Here is a 15,183-nt window from a genome sequence, read left to right as displayed (position 1 = left end):
CTTAAACAACAGTTCATATGGGAAACTGTCAGATATATAGGGATTCCACCTTCACCATACCTCGAGATTCTGCTCCCTTAGGAGTTGAACTCACTAGATATATGTCAGATAAATGCTTTTGGATATGTATGCCCATATGGTATGTATCGAGGTATCGTCTACCAAGATATCTCAAATGACGCCTATTGATAAAGACGGAATGATGAAACGTGTATAGGCTCGACACACGGCTTGCTGCATCTGTCCACTGTTCTGATTTCCTCCTGGGAATCACCACGGATGATTAGATCTTCATGAGCGGTGAGAGAGTGTTGAGATACAGTACACAGTGCGATGTGTTTATACTGAATGCCTTTTTTTAACTATTGTTTGTAAGCACATAGGGAAAAGAGTTTTTATAGAATAAAGCTTTAACAGATTCACGCTATGAGGACTGTTTCCTTTCTTATGTCTGAGCCCATGGAATTGATTACGGTCACAGAGCATGAATAATGTGAATTGGAGTGTACCAACTGAGTGTCCTATTTGAGATAACCTGGTAGACGACTCCTTGATACATACCATATGGGCTATACGGGATATATACATATCTAAAAGCATTTTTCTGACATATATCTGGTGAGTGCAACTCCTAAGGGAGTGGAATCACAAGGTGTGGTGAAGGTGGAATCCCCATACATCTGATGATTTCCCATATGAACTGTCGTTTAAGCACTTTTAACTGGAATATTTTCACTGAGTGTTTTTATAAATATTACTAATAATCGGTGTATAGTATACATTGAAAAACGCTGCTTTGCCTGAAGGACTATTGGAGATGAACTTTATGGCTCATGGGTTATGATATATTGTATTAATATAGCAGCTGCTAATTTAACTAATTGATCAAATTTCTTATCAAGAATTTTAACCCTCATTTACACAGAAACGCCGGAAAAGTGACCCTGTTTACTTTAAGTTCGAGGTATATATATATATATATATATATATATATATATATATATATATATATATATATATATATATATATATATATATATATATATATATATATTTATATATATATAGACTCAGAGTTACAGTTATAAATGGTTAAATAAGTGGAGTTATAATTTGTGTGACAAAATAAATTCTTTCTCTTTAAGGATTGTAAGCTTTACACAGAAATAGTATAAAAAAATCACCCATATAATGTGTTTAGAAAATCATGGGATGCCATTTAAATAAGCTTGAATACATTTACAGTTGCTAAGCTTTTGTTGTAGAAATTTTTCAATTCAATCATCCGCACATAAGCATATTTTTTCTTTGATTCCCCGTGAGTTTTTAGGCTTAATTTATACTCACAGCTTTATTTTTATTGTTGTTAAGCTCTTTAAAATAAATGTAATCAGTGCCATACAGAGAGGATGTAAGCATTAACAATATCTATTCAGTTAAAATTGAAGCTGTATACAAATAAGTTTTATGTATATTTAAATTCTGTCAAATGGCTTGGAAAGACTTTGAAACCATTCATTAGCTTGAAAGCAAATTTAACCCACTTTAGTAAAATTTTCTTGCCTTTGCAATAACTAGGTCTCAATTTTCCAGTGACATCTACTAGCAATGAAGCCAAGATAATCATCCTAAAGATATATGCACTTATTAAAATCAGTTTTAGTATATTTATTTCTAAAGCTTTGCTTCATTATGTTTGCTTCATTATGTACCACTATATCAAGATTTGCAGTGTATAAATCAAGATTTGCAAGATTTGCAGTGTATAAATCCTAAACAAGCTCCTTTTCCCATACTCCCATATTGTCTGCCAGTGGTATCTGACACTTAAGTAAATATCCTGGTTTGGCATACAAATTCACCTTACAATGACTATCTACAGAGATGTTTGTTCCACTGGTTGGTAAGTATGGTACTGTTAGTTAATTAAAAAAAAAATCAAAATAATATTGCTCGAATCTGTTGATCTGGTTTACCAGTCTCACTGATTCCCTGTTCTGATTTTAAATTTAAAGGATAAATTCACCTTTCGTAACATATTCAGGGTGTAATATGTAACATGTTACTGTAGCAAAAGACAAAAAAGGTCCTATGCACCGCACATTACTGCAAGACCCTGTGCATTTCTGAAACTACAGCTTCAGCCTGAGCTCCAACCAAGCCATGCCCACCAACACATTTCACTTTGCCCTGGAGCTTAATCATAGGGATATCCCCATGATTAAGCTTCAGGGGCGGAATGAAACATTTTGGGGGGATTAGCTTGCCTGGGCTGATTCATGCTATGAGGACTGTTTCCTTTCATTTCACATATCCACATATCCTCCTCCTCCTCCTCCTGCCCCTTTCCTCTTTTGTCTACCCCGCCCTCTTTTGTCTACCCTGCCCACACTCCCCAGGGATGTTTGAACCCAGAGGAAAGCTGCTAACAGCTGCTGAGCCTCCATTCTGTGGTGAGTAAGTTCACCCTTTCTCCTGCCTCCCAGTGTATAAACTAAGTTAAGGGGTGCTCTGTGGACTCTGATGGTAGGGGTACTTTGGTGAGTAGAGACCCTTTTACATCAGAGTTACCCTTTACACCAGAGTCCACAGCATTCCCGATTACATTTGAGCCACCTCTTAAATCAGGGTTCCCCTTTACATTAGAGTCCACAGAGCTCCCCCTTACAGTGTAAGTAGAAATTATGCAGACTCTAAGGGGGGCTTTTTGGACTCTGATGTAAGGGGTGCTTTTTGTAATCTGATGTAAAGGTGCTGTGCATACTCTGATGTAAGGGGGGCTCTGTGGATTGTGATGTAAGGGGGGCTCTGCAGAATTTGATGTATGGGAAAAGGGGATGGGAGGAGCTCGGTATCTGCACAGTGAGCAGAGAGTAAAAGGGGGCACTGTGATTAGAGAGAAAATAGGGGGCATGGTTGCAAGGGGCACTGTAATGAGGGGCTGTGATTGCCAGGGGCACTGTAATAGAAAGGAACACTGTGATATAATGGGGACTGGGCTGTAAAGGGGCACTGTAATCATTACAGAGCAGTTCCCTTTATATCACAGTGTCCCCTTTACATTACAGTGTGGGGGACCGACTTTGTGAATATGCCATCACCAACTGCCCCCACAAATGCCTACCCCTCCAGGCCCTGGAAAAATTGTCCCAGTCCGGGCCTGAATATATTTGTTTCTGTGCCAAGGTTAAAGAATGTACATTATGTGGTAATAACCAGCTATATAACTAAGTGGGATAGGAGGTACATGTTTTAGGGGATACAGAGGGAGACAAGGGGTTCCCAGGGGGTCAAAGGCAGAGAGCGGTCCTTATTCCGCTTTATTATGACCTAGGGAAATGGGACCGTCAGGGATCTAGCAGCATGCCATTGCATCCCAGTGGCAATTATTCATCAATTCAGGGTTGCCAAACCTGGGTATATTTTGTCTTCCAGTTTTGCCTGAAATTTTCTTGACTCATGTAACCCTACTTTAGGTTTTGGCTAAGTATAGGCTTATTTTTTAAGGCCTTGTATTATACTTGGATTGGCTGTTGTGAGCACTCGGAGTTGAAGTTTAAATTGTGCATTAGAGATAACTGGAGGTAATTTCTTCAGGTTAGTTAAGATGCCAAATACTTTGGGCCAAAAGGGCTCAGCCAGTGGACAGGACCACCACATATGGAGGTTGTCATGGTCTGTCTGATTTTAAATTGTAAAATATGATGTAAATGTGTGGATTTCAGATGGGTATGGTCAGCATGTCTTATATAACAAAAAGACTCCAGCACCACGGAAAATGTTTGGGAAATGAGACACAGTATACCCAGATGTAAAACCACAAAAAACCATATGAGAGAAGACAAGCAGCACTGATCTCAACTACACTCTGTGCCCATCAACTAAGTGGTGCCAACAAATAGTGTAATACAAAAATAATTTGTAGAGAGAGTACAGCACTAACCAGGCATAGAAATAAAATCATATACAAAAAGTCCAATAAATAAAGTTGATAACGTAGAATCACCACACCAGCTTCTGTTAGATAAATGCACAGACACAATCACCACCACTATGAAAGGGCAAACCTGATTACTGGAAGCTATTGACCCTCAAATTATAGAGAGGTCTAAACAGCATAGTTGAAATCTGTGAAAGGATGAAACTGCAAAACTCCAGCTAAATCCCAGGTGCCATTCGTCAGTGCAAGCTGCTGTGATTAAGGGGTTACATTGTCTTATTTCAAAGAGCTCCACATTTCCAGCGATAATGGCAGGACCCACTATAATACCTCAGGGGGATGATAATAGCAAGACCATAGTGCAATATGTCTTGTAAATTTTAAAACCACTATTTATTAAAACCAATAACACTCACATATAGTATCGTTATAAAAGGAACAGAAAACACATTTTTCAAATGGCCGTGGTGTACGGCGTGCTTACGTCATGCGTTCCAGTCCCAACTTACAGGTTTCATCATATTTAGATGTCATCAGAGGCATGACGCCCTGATGTGAGCACGCTATAAATACCCAATCGGCTGGAAATGACCAGCTGGAAATTCACCAGCTCCACAATACGCTCCAAGATGCACTCCAAACCACGGAAGTAATAGCAATCTCCCAGTCACATGATACACATCATGCTCCATAGGCCAAAGCTTTACCTGAAACCCGGTCAAAGGGCCAAAGCGCAATGGTAATCAAAAAGAAAATATAAAAATTGGAAATTAAACCTAGTTATTTTTCATGGCGCCCGTTCCGTTCAGGGTGAAATTGCCCCTAACACTATAGATCTCCCTCATGTAGTTTCCTTAGGGATATTTCCCTTGCAGAAAGTGCAACATATATTTGCACAATGTGTGTGGGAGATGTAGATCTGTGACTTTCCATTCCACGATGGAAATCTGTTTCCATTCCACGATCTGTGACTTTCCATTCCATTCTCCAAGAGCTACAATATCAAAACATTTCACCACGTGCGCTACCCGACATGTTGTCTTATCTTATTACGTGGCCGTGTAAGAGGCAACATGTCGGACGCACAACTAGAGCTTTTCCTACTAGGGTGAATGAACATATTGCAAAAATCAAAAAGGGCTGCATAAAGCATAGCGTCCCTCATCATTATCTTGAGTGTCATGACAGGGATCCTACTGGCACCTCTTTTCAGATTATCGACAAGTTTGTTCCACATTGGAGGGGCGAGCCTTGGCTCAGGGGTGTGTCGCAGCTCAAGACTTATTGGATCTACGAGTTAAGGTGCTACTCGCCCTACGGTATGAATGTGGACTGGGACATCAATTGCTTCATTAGCCGGGCGTGAGTGGTGCCTCTCCTTGTATTCTTGGGCTACGACAAACTTCCATTGGTGTTCTCATATGTAATTTTTTAATTCTTTATTTTTTATAAAGGGGGTTAAATAGCGGTCCTTTACCTCATAGTTCCTGATACATTTTTTGGGGTTTGTTCTGGATTTATTTTTATTCATTTTTATTTTTAGTTTATCACTTTATAGCTGCCATGGAGGTTTGTTTGACCTCGGGCACTGGCTTTAGGTCATTGTACTAATATCGCATGAAGGGGGCTCATACTCTCCGGTTATCTGGGGGAATGCTGTTGCACCTTGTATGGGAGCTATGGTATTATTTGTACCCAGGCCCCAGTTTTGTTGTGTCTCTCTGTTTCAGAACAGCATTGTGGCGTTGCCTTACGCTGATTATCAGTGCTCGGGCACGTATTATTTGCTTGTCCTTTTATGGGTTTTGGCATATAGATCTGGTCTATTCCAGCCATTGGTGTTTAACTATATATCTACACTTACTATCGTCTTTCGGCTTTGTCACATTTTTCCATATGTTCTGACCATGATGCCCAGTATATTAGGTCATATTTCATCAGTCAGTTCTGAGTATGCCCCTAGTGTCTCGCGCTGTGCCCATAGTGTCGGCGCGGGGCGGCTGGTGGGCGGGGTCTGGTCGCTTGCTTCTAAGTGAGAGACCAATCACTAGATGACAGGCGGAGATGATGTTACATCCTGGCCGGACTCTCTATGCACATGAGGCTTGGAACGCAAGCCTCCTGTGTGGGAGTGGTTTAGGCTACCAGCGGCTGATTGGGGATGACGCGTAATCCCGTTCTTGTAACGCAAGCCTCCTGTGTGGGAGTGGTTTAGGCTACCAGCGGCGGATTGGTGATGACGCGTCATCCCGTTCTGTTGGCTCTTCTCATCCAAACGAGGCTTGGAACACAAGCCGGAACACAAGCCATCCACACGATGTAAATTGTCATTTGTATTTATATGTACACAGCCCCACTTTACTTATATTTTTTTGAATTCTAGTTAGTTCTGCCATAATAACTTGTATCCTTCTGGATTTTGGGATGTTAGGATTGTGGATTTCTCCTATTTTTTAATCATGTATGTTTTTGTTTCACTTCCGGTTCCGCTTTGTTGGGGGCGGATCCGCTTAATTTTAATTTTTGTACAGTCTATAAGTAAGAGCAATGTGGGGAGGCTGATCTATGCCCCTGTTGAAGACTGTTTAGTCGAAACACGTAGGGATAGCATTTTCAGCTTCCCACATTGCCATTTTATTTCAAAGTGATCACTTTTTATCTGTGTATGGTGTTTTACTTCAATAAAAACCCATTTGTTTGATCTACACCATATGGAGCCCCCCTTTTTCTTTTTCACGCTAAACCATCACCTCCGGATCTTCCTCCTTGGAAACTGGCATTTTGAGGGACAGTCGTCCAACTCCCGCTTGTGTCTATCATCATCCATCGGGGCTCGCGGCCTACAAGTCATCACTTGGTCTGGATACCACAGGAGATCCTCCCTATGCCTTTCTGATGCACTTCCATAAGGTATGTGCATCCTACGGATCCGGTAAGGGTACCCTCTCATTTTTTATTGAATATCCATACGTCTCCTGATGTTCACCGGCATCTTCCAACTTGAAGAGATATCCCTTTAACACTTTTCATATGAACTTTTTTATTTGCTGTTTCATATTTCACACAGGACATTTGATTATGATTTGATGTTCACAATTTTTCACATCTGCAAGGGTGTTTTATTTTAGATTTATATGTTTATTATCACGTTAGATACTTTTAGCACTGCACTTTTTGTTGTTATATAAACCAATGATCAGCCCAATGAAGGACTTCATGAAAGTATATAAAAAATGATTAACCACAAAATTAAAATATTTAAATCAAATACTACGTTTATAATATGTTACAAAAAGGCAGCGGCATCTTGTGGAGATGTTGAAAATTATAACAATTCATATATAAAATGACACAAAATAAATTACATTCCTCAAAAATACATGAATAATCTAAAAACAAATAAAATATAATCCCACAAATAATCAGAAAAACGTATTATATTACAACCAAGAGAAGAGAAAAGAAAAACAATCACCCATTATTCAAAAAACAATTTACATCCCATTCCACGTTCCTGCCAGACTTTTAATACTGTAAATAGTGGTTTTAAAATTTACAAGATGTATTGCACTATGGTCTTGCCAGTTACATCCCCCTGAGGTATTAATGTGGGTCCTGCCATTATTGTTGGAAATGTAAAGCTCTTTGACATAAGACCATGGGACCCCTTTATCACAGTGGCTTGCACTGACGATTGGAACCTGGTTTAGCTGGAGTTTTGTGGTTTCATCTTGCCACATAGATTTCAATGATGCTGTTTAGACCTCTGTATAATTTGAGGGTCAAGAGCTTCAGGTGCTGGCTGCTAACATATATTTTGATCTTTTCCAAGTACAGATAATCTTTTGAGACTAATACAAAAATAATTACTAATCATGTGCAATATGTGCTGAAAACATTAATACACAATAACAAAAAATAACAAAAATAAATATAAAAATCTATACCAATAAATCCAGTATTACAGTGTACCAAAGTGCAAAAATAGAATAATTCTAAAGTGCAAAGTGCTAATAAACCAATTGTATGTACTGTACATAATGCGTTATCAAGCAAGAAAATCATCAAAAAAGTCCATATGTGATCCAAAAATCCGAAAGTCCCCAAAAATATCTAAAACCAAACTTGTGCTTAAAAGTAGTTCTTATGCCACTGTGTGCAACACCCAGCATGATCCTCCACCACTTGCACTAAATGAACTCGCCAAAGTTAATGGCAACTGCGCCTCTTAGTAATCCCTTGCCAGGTTAATGGCTCCACAATAATGGCTCCAAGTGCAGTTCCTCCCAATAAACCCTCTCATATAGGTCCCAGGAGGACATACAATTAGGGTAGAAGAAGGAAGGCTTCCATAGTATAATAAGATTTTAAAAACAGGCTTTATTAAAATGGCAAAACACTCACATATTCAAAGTGTTTGCCCGACACTAGGGAAACAACACTTGTTTGTATCGCCAATCATCTCCAGCCGCTGATTAAAGCCATGAGTACGATCCTGGTGTGCTCAGTGATATCAGCGCCTTGTCCCTTCCTACGTGTTTCATCATGTGACGTCTTCTCCAAGCAGAAGAACGTCTTCAGTTACCACGCCATCTTTATAGAGGGTATCCACCCCATTGCAATCACATACAATGTATAAAACAAATATATATGAAATGCATAGAAATCCATCTAAACAGGCTCAAAATATACCACCACCTAACTTATTACCTCCATGTGCACAAACCCTTATATTTTACTAGAGTAATGGGTTAGGGTGATCACGACTATGTTATTTTGGCACCATTGTCCCTTTAAAAAAAAAACAAATAAAAGAGAAAGGGAAGGGAAACCCATGTTGGGAGTATGGGACTTTATGGGTGCTTGTTTCAATAAAATTAATATATCACAACAAAAATTCAAAAAATGTATTATTTTATTACAAAAACATGAAAAAACAGACAGAGACAATAATCACATAGAAAAGAACAGGGGTCATTTTCTCTATGCACTATATCCACATATGTTCAATTTTCCACACATGAATTCTACATGTATCGCCTCGCAGCTTCCTCAGGAACATGCGTTGACATTATTCTCTAATGGGTGGATAAAAAAAAATATATATATATTAATTATATAAATCTCAGACTGGAAAAAATACAAAAAATAAATTGAACCAAATACATATATACATACATAGGTGCATCCAAGAGGGGTGGCAGAAAGTTCTCAACCAGCAGGCTCTGGCTCCAATGCTTAGAAGATTCAGAAACAAGTCTGTGATGGGTGATATCAGGGCTAAAAATTGGGCATCAAGGCGTCCACGAGAGGAGACACTGACCAAACCAAATCACCCACAGAAAGGAGTACCATTGAATAGCCTAGGTACCAATGTGAAATCTATCGTTACCTATAAACAATCAAAACATATTAGTGTGACATGTCAATGGAGATACTTGTCGTTAAAAAAGTTTGATTACAGGGCGCATGTGCGGTGGCTCCTGACATGGATGCTGTCCCTCTCCAGCCAACCGATGCCCTCCAGCACCACGAGCACCCATGATCCCCACCTGGATCAACCCCCATGGGCAGCGGATACCCCGAGGACCCCCCCCCGTGTCCACGGGCTCAGTCAGGAGAAGCCTAAGCACCATTTTTGGAGCCAAACAGTCACAGGCTGTCACTTCCAAGATAGTGGCCATGCCACACCATCCAGCTCCAGCCCGCCTCACCAGCGCACAGGCCGCTTCTCCATCTTCCTCATTGCAGCTGGGATTCTCTGTGAGTACTCTCCCCTGGAACCCGCATCCCCTGCCTCCACAGAGTCCCTTATTGAGCAATCCCTGGCTGATCTGAATGAATTAATTAAAGGATGAATAACTTGTATAATACATATGTGAACTACATATGTGAATTCTTTCCGAGTGGATGTCTGCGGTTAGAGTGTTCCATAGCCAAGGTCCCTGGACTGCGAACCTTCGTTCGCCTTTTGATTTATAACAGGTCTTGGGGATGTGGAGGAGGTTCTGATTAGTTGACCAAAGGGGACGACCTGAGGTATAGTGCTTTATTTTGTCGCAGGTATATCCTGGTCATAGGGGAACTTGATGGTCAGCTTTATTCTCTCATTTCATATTATGCCCCCAACAAGGAACAACTATCCTTTTTCCAAGCCATGCTAACATCCCTGACCCCTATGTTGGAGGGTATGGTAGTTCTTGGGGGAGAATCCAACACAGCATTTGACCTGGGCTTAGACAACTCACGCCCCCCCGGGCAGGCGCCTCACTAGACCCACCATACAGTGCTTACGCATAGCCAAACTCATCTTCCAACATGGCTTGGTAGATATCTGGAGGGAAGTCAATCCGACTTTGCGAGACTATACCCATTATTGAAGCCCTCACAGCTCCTTTGCAAGAATAGATCACATTTTTATTGCCTCCGCCGCAGTTCCGCTGACCACTAGGTCCTATATTAGAGACTCCGTCTGGTCGGATCACTCCATGTTTTTTCTGACCCTGCAGCATCCTACGGGCCTTAGACCCTACAGGTGCTGGAGACTCAACAAGTCCATTCTGAGTGACCTGATCAGAGTAAACGAGATTTAAGGCGCTATTCAGAACTACTTCCAAACAAATGACACCCCTGATATTGCTCCTCCCTGCCTCTGGGTGGCTGGAGAGGGACAGCATCCATGTCAGGAGCCACCGCACATGTGCCCTGTAATCAAACTTTTTTAACGACAAGTATCTCCATTGGCATGTCACACTAATATGTTTTGATTGTTTATAGGTAACAGTAGATTTCACAATGGTACCTAGGCCATTCAATGGTACTCCTTTCTGTGAGTGATTTGGTTTTGTAGGTGTCTCCTCTCGTGAGGGCCTTGATGCCCAATTATTTGCTCTGATATCACCCATCACAGACTTGTTTCTGAATCTCCAAAGCATTGGAGCTAGAGCCTACTGGTTGAGAACTTTCTGCCACCCCTCTTGGATGCACCTATGTATGTATGTATGTATGTATGTATTTGGTTCAATGTATTTTTTGTATTTTTTCAAGTCTGAGATTTGTATAATTAATATATATATATTTTTATCCACCCATTAGAGAATAATGTCCACGCATGTTCCTGAGGAAGCCACGACGTGAAACATGTAGAATTCATGTGTGGAAAATTGAACATATGTGGATATAGTGCATAGAGAAAACAACCCCTATTCTTTTCTATGTGATTATTGTCTCTGTTTTTCATGTTTTTGTAATAAAATAATTTATTTTTTATATTTTGTTGGCCCATCCCATGTCATGATGGGGGCAGGCCGCGACCTTGGCGCATCGGCGTCATGTCACCACGTCCCGCATGCGGCACCCTTTGACGCCGCACTCCGGGAGTCAGTAGGGGTTCTTCATTCTTGGGCATTGGTGGTGTGGGGGCGGAAAGCTACCGTGATTGGTTTATTGTGGAGGAAGTTCTCCCTCCCCTTCACATGCCGTCATCACGCCCCCACATGACATTGGCATGAGCACGCCCCCGCCCTGTGGTATTTAGCGGCGGCCTCTGACCGGTTCACTCTATCCATCGCCACGGTGACGGAGCGACCAGCCTGCTTTGCACTTGCACCACACAGGTAATCACCCTAACTTTTTGCACTCTTACTCGGGTCGTTGGTAGCTTTGGTTTGTCCCTATGATGCACACAAATTCCCATTCCCTGACACTTATTATTTCTCTGTTTTATCATTTATGACCCTTCTCACACACGCACACCCATCCATCCTTTGATGTGCAGCCTAGGCTGAGACATCCATTTTTACACACACACACTTACCCCCATCTTGTTTCACCTTCACTTAGTCATCTCCTTTCTTTCCCCACAGCTTTTCTCATTTTCTGTGGCCTGGTTGTTCACTCCCGCCTGGTGATGATTTTGGGGTGCTCCGGTCTTCTTGGCGACTGTGGCCCTTGGGTTTGGGGGAAAGCTCTCTGCCTCAACCCCGGGTGAGACTTTGTTGACCCAGACCACTGACAAATCCCAGCACATTGGTTGTTATTGACCAATAAATTGTTTGTGGGTATCATTGAATCTTATGTTTCTTCTGTACTTACCTTCCACCCATCCATAATTGCTTGTATACTAATAGATGTTTCATTGTTCTAATTTTAGTTAAATTGCATCTGACTCCTGATGATTGGTTGGAAGCCAAGAAATGCGTTGAGTTACCAACTTATGGATGCACATACTGTTTTATCATAAAATAATTTTTTCTCTGAAATTGTACCTATTGTATGAATTATGTCTACTGTCTGATGGTCTGTATATGCTTAACTGTGTCCTATGATGTTTTTTTTTATTTCTGTACTATGTCCTATGATGAATTTTATTAAACCATTTTGTCCCATTAGCATCTTGAAAATCTGGTTTCAGGTCAATTCAATTTGACTCTGACCAATTAGCTTATACATTCATTGACATGTCTCACGCAAAGTCCCGCTACTATCCCCTTCTTTTTTGCGCCAAATAACAGGGATGGAGGCATGTCAGTGCATTTCTTGGTGTGGACAGGTCACAATTCCACTTTTGACTGTATTAATTCTATTGAAACAAGCACCCATAATGTCCCATACTCCCAACATGGATTTCCCTTCCCTTTCTCTTTTATTTGTCCTTATATTTTACTGTATGTCTAATAAAATAAAGTTTACATTGCCCCCTGGACGGCTCCTAGCATTATCGTCCCGGCATTGGACTGGCGTTATGTCCATCATAGGATCCAAGCCAAGGGGTGGGACTGGGCGTAAGGCCGAGCCAAGTACACAGGAGATCCAGCTCTATTTCAGCAGCGTTCGTCCCCTCCTTCCCCTCAGCAAGAATGCAGATGGACACTGAACAAGCTGCAGTGAGGAGCAATGCTGCAGGTGGGCACTGATTAGACTGCAGATGGGTACTTATTAGGCTGCAGATGGGCACTTATTAGGCTGCAGATGGGCACTGATTAGACTGCACATGGGCACTGATTAGGCTGCAGATGGACACTGATTAGACTGAATATGGGCACCGATTAGACTGCAGATGGGCACTGATTAGACTACATATGGGCACAGATCAGGCTGCAGATGGGCACAGATCAGGCTGCAGATGGGCACAGATCAGGCTGCACTGAAGCTGCAGATGGGCACTAATCAGGCTGCATTGATGCTCTGACCATTATTTTGCTTCAAAGTGGTTTATTTTTAAATAAAAGGTATTCTTCCTGAAACTTCCCTCTTAAATTGGGGTGCGTGTTATACGGCGGCACGTGTTAATACGATAAATACGGTATTAATTTTATTGAAACAAGCACCCATAAAGTCCCATACTCCCAACATGGGTTTCCCTTCCCTTTCTCTTCTATTTGTCCTTATATTTTACTGTATGTCTAATATAATCAAGCTCACGTGGTTCCCCACTCCTCTTTGCAGAGACCAAATCTGCATCTAAATTAAAGGACACATCCAGACAACTCTTGAAATGGAAAAATCACTCAGAATTACTTACCAATATATGGTTATTAAAAACTCCAGATAATAACCTCCAACTTTCAGAGTATGGGTAATTAAAAGTTAGTCAAAAAACATTTTAAATCTATACAGTATCTATGTTTAAACCATAGGGGTGCAAAGCACCCATTTTATAAACCCATTGGGTCTTTTATTTTATACTTCATGCTTGTAGTAGCATTTTAAAAGCTTTTACGAGCATTTAGGATCACTTGCATTTTATTAGCGTATTTACAGTAGATGAAGAAAAAAAAAGTGTTTAGTAGAGTTTAGGAGCTTTTAGCATTTTTTTCTGCTGGAAAAATGCTCAAAAAAATCTCTACAAAAAATGTTTTTTTCTGCTCCTAGATGCTAGTTTGCATGGAGCCTCAAAAAGTAATAATTATTACCTTAACATGCTGGATTAAATTGCACATATCTTTAACCGGTTTTACATAATAAGGATGATAATACACCAAAAATTACAATCACAAATAGTATTAAAACACCCAGGAGGAATATAATTATAAACCTAATAAATAAAATTATATATTTAGATTAATCTAGGCATAAAACTAATGGGGTTGATTTACTAAAACTGGAGAGTGCAAAATCTGGGGCAGCTCTGCATAGAAACTAATCAGCTTCCAGGTTGTTTTGTCAAAGCTTAACTGAAAAAGCTGAAGTTAGAAGCTAATTGGCTGCCATGCACTGCTGCACCAAATTTCGCACTAATTATTCAACCCCAGTATATCCCCTATAAGATTGAATTGATTAAAATTCCCAGAAGGCCTAATCTAGGGATTTCTAGTTTTAGAGTGCCATCTACTGGACAAGGTAAACCAATGCCTGTGCAAACAATATGTTCATTAGTAATATTGCTCCTCAATCAGAGGTGAACAAATATTCCAAACTTCACCCACTGGGCTAGTCTCTAGATTTTTTAAGAATAAAAAGGGAAATTCAGACAGAAAAGGGATCCATCCATCTTGATCCATCAGCTTCTATCACTATCATGAGGACCAGAGCTATTCAGTTATCCTCCTGAATCAGTATCTTTGATCACCATCATCATTCTCATCCTTATTTTAATTATTTTCATTATTTCAGCACGCTCTTGTACAGCATGCTTTCTCTGTCTGTGATGCTCAGGCGATTTCCCTGATGGTCCTACTGGGGTGTTGCACTTATTTCAACACCAGTCACTTTCTGGGTAACACATAATTTAAACATTACCTTGAACAATGTCAAATTTACTCCTAAATATAACTCATCTAGATATATTCCTTGTTGTGTGCTTGATGTTCGCATTACCCAGAGACCCGAGCGACCAGCCGGCACATCTGCTGGCTGGCTGGACAGCCAAGCAAAGCTAGGATTGGCTTTGATTGGCTGTTTGTAATATTAAACTAGAAGTGATGATATGACATTACTTCCGGTTTACTCTGAAACAATTGTCACCAATTTTTAAGAATCTAAAGCATTCAAAAACACCAATCTTGGTGTTTTTAATGCTTTTAAGTGCAGAGGAGGGATTTGGGGTCTTATATACTCAAGATCTCTCTATAAATAATGCCTATCACATGCCATGCCAATTGCTGTCACAAGGATGTTTACATTCCTTGAGACAGCAATAAAAGTGATAAAAAATAAAAGCAACAGTGTAACAATTAAAAAAAAAAAATTAAATTGCCCCCGTCCTCCCATGCTTGTGCACGAAGGCAGAGGCGTGCGTTGGT

The sequence above is a fragment of the Aquarana catesbeiana genome, linkage group LG04 (genome assembly GCF_042186555.1).
Source record: "Aquarana catesbeiana isolate 2022-GZ linkage group LG04, ASM4218655v1, whole genome shotgun sequence".
Taxonomy (NCBI): Eukaryota; Metazoa; Chordata; class Amphibia; order Anura; family Ranidae; genus Aquarana; species Aquarana catesbeiana.
This window is presented reverse-complemented; position numbering follows the sequence as displayed.